This window comes from Triticum urartu, chromosome 5 (genome assembly GCF_003073215.2).
Source record: "Triticum urartu cultivar G1812 chromosome 5, Tu2.1, whole genome shotgun sequence".
Taxonomy (NCBI): domain Eukaryota; kingdom Viridiplantae; phylum Streptophyta; class Magnoliopsida; order Poales; family Poaceae; genus Triticum; species Triticum urartu.
Genome location: NC_053026.1, coordinates 405757503 through 405761877, shown reverse-complemented (window position 1 = coordinate 405761877; position 4375 = coordinate 405757503). Strand labels below are relative to the sequence as shown.

General features: G+C 42.4%; 1 long non-coding RNA gene across 8 annotated transcripts; it reads right to left on the bottom strand.

Annotated features, from left to right (window-relative positions):
- Nucleotides 1-381: 381 nt before the first annotated feature.
- LOC125509316 lies at nucleotides 382-3985 on the bottom strand. Of its 8 annotated transcripts, none has more exons than XR_007284037.1 (6): nucleotides 3521-3985; nucleotides 3311-3397; nucleotides 2439-3202; nucleotides 1337-1564; nucleotides 879-966; nucleotides 382-665 (listed from the first exon to the last, which is right to left on the bottom strand). It is a non-coding gene; the product is annotated as an uncharacterized LOC125509316 (long non-coding RNA). The 8 variants fall into 8 exon arrangements; XR_007284043.1 differs by having other exon boundaries at nucleotides 1337-2549; nucleotides 2640-3202; XR_007284040.1 differs by having other exon boundaries at nucleotides 1337-3002; nucleotides 3129-3202; nucleotides 3521-3984.
- Nucleotides 3986-4375: the final 390 nt, after the last annotated feature.

Below are 4375 nucleotides of genomic sequence, written 5' to 3'. Positions count from 1 at the left end.
CTATGTATGTGCTCACATCACCATCATATGTACATCTTCTCCTACTCCACCTATTAGCTATGCCTATGGCTACCCCACCATTGATGTGTCCTCTACCTAATTGAGCATCATCCCAAGTAGCATCACTCATCGTTACATCCTAATCGAGCATAATTTTTTGTAAGCATCATTTTCTTTTATGCGGAACAATCTATTATCCATTGGACAATTTTAAAATGAATGTACACATTCTGCTTTACCGAAACTCAAAACTATCATGAGTGAATATTCTTCCAGAATGGACTTGATTTCTTAAATAATACACTTACAATGGTGTGTACCAGATAAAAATGATTAAAAGGAAACATTTCCCAGTAGTAACCGTAAAATAAACACTGCAAATCGAGCGATAGAAATTTCAGATTTATTGAAGCCTGGCACTTGAAAGCTGGAGTAGTATGCACAGAAAGAAAAATTATTTTATGTTTTCCTAAAATAAGTCTCCCATGAACACATTGCACGAATGAGCAGGAAAACAGAGTGCAAACTTATATGTACACTAACTGGTCCGTTCATCCATTTTGAATAGACCAGCTACAAAAGCTCACTTGGTTCATTCTCGCCAGAATTCACTGACATGATGATCAAACATGTCCTGCAGTGTCCCCACACCCGGCGCGTCCAACCTGACAATTAAGTGCACACAAAAATGGTTCCGCTATCCCATAAATAAGACCAACAAAATTTAGCATCTTTACAGGAAAATACACCTATATATATTTCTGGGGTTTCTTACAAAGAAAATCATGGGAAGTAACTAAAAGAAGGTTAATATAGAGCTAACAGATATGAACAAACCAGACAATAAATGCATAGCGTCTGGGGAACGAAACCACTACCAGATACATGGTATCGCATGAGTGCCTGCCCTTCCTCTAGCCTGCAACATCTGGGAGCTGCATATATGCTTTCAGATTTGTGCTAATTCTGCAAATTCAGAATATGCCCAAAGACATTGTACAAAGGTTTAGTTCTTTGCGATCCAATATATTCAGGAAAGAACAGTTTTAGTTCCATAGAGAAGGAATAGAAAAATTCGACCAAGACACCATCAGCCTGCTTATGCGATCAACATATAATTACTGGATTTCAACTTAAATAAATTCTTTGGAGATGATGTGCTAGCTATAAAGGGAATGACATTTGAGATGGTATACTGAGTCAATCGAACAACAAAAAGGAAGAACAAAATTGCTGTATTACATATTTACATGCAGTCACGTTGGGCACAAACTGAAAAATGAGTTCGCGATAAGATAACATAAGCCTGTCGTAGTTAAATATAACGGAGATGCACACAGAAGCTCTTCGCAGTTCACCGGATGAAATAGTTGGGTGTTCTGGATAGGTGGACTCCCGGTTGTGCCCAGCTGCGGCAACTGCCACACCCCACTGCCACCGGACGGCGCCCCCATCCAGGAATACACAAGTTGCCCCACGCCAACCAAGATCTTTCAAATCTTCTCTAGCATTGTCATCGCAAAAGGACTTTCATCAGTGGCTCGCTGACAATCTCCCCCAAACCCTACAAGAGATTCAAGGAAGTTTAAACTTCCATTTTGCACATGTGCAATTGAGTCACTCACCTTGCTAGATTATGTCAGATCTATTATCCATATTTAAGCCCTCCGAATTATTGTATTTTCCTGGCAAAATAATGGATCAACAAGTTTGTCCCTTCATATTGTCAAACACGGGCTGACGGGACCATCTACTTTGGTTGTTCAAATTATAAAACGCAATCATGATGTTGAAATCTCATCTCATTCCATCACGTGAGCTTTTCCCAGTTTTTTTAAAGAGCTTTTCTCAGTTTTGGACAAACTGAATGACGGTGACGATTTGTATATTGTAGTTTTTCCTTCATTACGCTTCACTGGTTAGATGGGAGAGCGCGCTGTGCCCCTATGTTCAACCCCAAAAACCTAGATTCAAGGTTGTAGGTCATAGTAGTTGTCATCACTCGCAAGCTTGCTTGTGCACTTTAAAAAACTGTATGACGAAGCACATCAAGAGAAGCAAAGGTGCTCTCAAGTTGTTATGCATATCATAGAGCACATGTAGGACAACAAAATGACAGTCATCAAGGAAAATATATAATTACCAAAATCAACCCCAAATCAGCACTCCCCTCGCCATCTATGTATCAGACTACTTGGAACTGAACTGTATGTAAAGCAAGATTTAAGTGTTGACCATTAGTCCTCAATGTCCCGTGTGTTCTCCATCATGCTCCTGACTTTACTGTCATACTCTAGTTCGTAGTCTAAATTCAGTTACTGGTTGCACTCACCCCTAAGTGAACACTAAAAGTTTTAACAGGATAAATCACACATATATATCATTTCCTTAGTCAATAGAGTCCTGGAACTGTGTCACAAGATCCCGACAAAACTGACCGGAGTTTTCGTAGTTCTCTGAAACTTTTCATGTCTGGTTCGCTACTACTCACAGTTCTTTCCTGGATTCAATAAACCCCATGAAAGCAGACCATTTCTTGGGGTAAACAACTGAAAATAAGGTTGTAAAATTCATCAAAATCATCTAGAGCAAACAGTATGACATACTTTTTGCACAAGTACTGTAAAAACAAGTATTACCTGTCCTAGCCTTTTGGCTTGAACTGAAAAAACAGTATGACATACTTTTTTACTCCTACAACTCCCTTCGTGATGATCGGATGAAAGTGTCGCAGACACTATGCACATTTATTTTGTTGGATTGTGCAGATCCAATTGAGCAGTTCCTAAAGCTGGAAGGATTATAGTTGAAAAAAAATACCTGGATAGCCTTTGTTGTGATACTACTTGCTTTATTGTCAATGAGGAAGTGCTAGAAGTATGAGAAAAATCCCAGTATACCATCAATTATTGATTACTTGTCAGACCCAAGAAAGCATTCACACCTCCAAGATGTTTGTTAGACTGTTAACATAGCATGAATTCACTTCAGATTACTCCTTTCTGTACATATAATTAGATAAAAGAGAATACTGGTTATGAACTATATTCATAATATGAATGACAGTGTGAATCTCTCGGCAGAATTATGAAGCAAATATTGGTTAGGAACCAAGGTTAAAAGCAAACCTCGCATATGATAATATTGCTATTCTTTTCTTCTTCATTTCCATTTTTTTTTCTTCAGTCCATAAGTGCATGAACTGAACAACCAAATCAGATTTAAGCAGAAATAGAACAATAGAGGGGTTGGGTGCAGATCATCCAGTTTTAAACATCAAGAACTGGAATTTGCAAAAACAGTAATCTACCTGGCGATGTTGGATGTCGTCCACCGGAGGAGATGGAGGAGCATGTCCCGATGTCCCAATGGAAACTCCTTGACCTCTCAAGTCCATCTACCAAACACGTAAAAATTCCTCAAATCATCTCCAATTGGCATGTCAATCGACATGTTCTTGCTTCCTGACCGGCTCAAAAGAAAATTCAAAGAGAAAATAGAGAGGAACGTGAGTTGTAACCATTGACAGAAGACGCGTGAGGGCCAGTGGGGCGCAGCGAGCCGGCGTCGGCAACAGCAAGGGCGCGTCCACCAGCCGCGAGAGCCGAACTGGTCGGGCGCCGCGGGGGCAGCGCGTCGATGGGCGGTCGAGCCGTTGCGGAGGGTGGCGGGGCTCGGACGCGGGGACGGGGATTTCCTGCGCCGATTAGCTCTCATCCGTGGACGGACGCGGATCAGGTCGAGGACGGCGCGCTGATGCCGCCGTGGATCTGGGCGCTCCCTCTCCCTTCCCTTGCCTTGCCTTCCCTTCCCTTCCCTTGGGAGAGGAATAGAAGGTTGGGGGCGACGGCACAGGGGGGCGAGGAGATCGCCGGCGGCGGGGTTGGATTGGGGTGCGGCGGCGGCTGCGACTGGAGACGGGAGAGGAGGTAGGGCTAGCGAGGGATTGGTTCTGTCGCGACGCTAAAACCAGCGGAGGGGAGGCGGTGGACGGAACCAAAAAAAAATCTACGAAGGTTAACCGACGAAAAAAATCTGGACGAAAATGGTGGGACGAAAATTGACCGGCGGAGACTACCAACTGCTCCATTAAGAGTAGAGATGCAGCGGAAGGTAGACTACATTTGGCAAACCATAGTCAAGTATTCAATGAAGTAAAAGCACAATGACTAATATCAGCTAGGTAGTAAGGATCAGGTAGGAAGATATTATGAAGCCGATCAGAACAAGCAGTCACTCAGTGAAGACAGAAAATAGTGCAATCATACAATAATTTCACCAGGACCAACAGTAAGTAAAGGAAGGGAAGGATGAAACCAGTGACTCGTTGAAGACAATGATTTGTTGGACCAGTTCCAGTTGGTGTGACAACTGT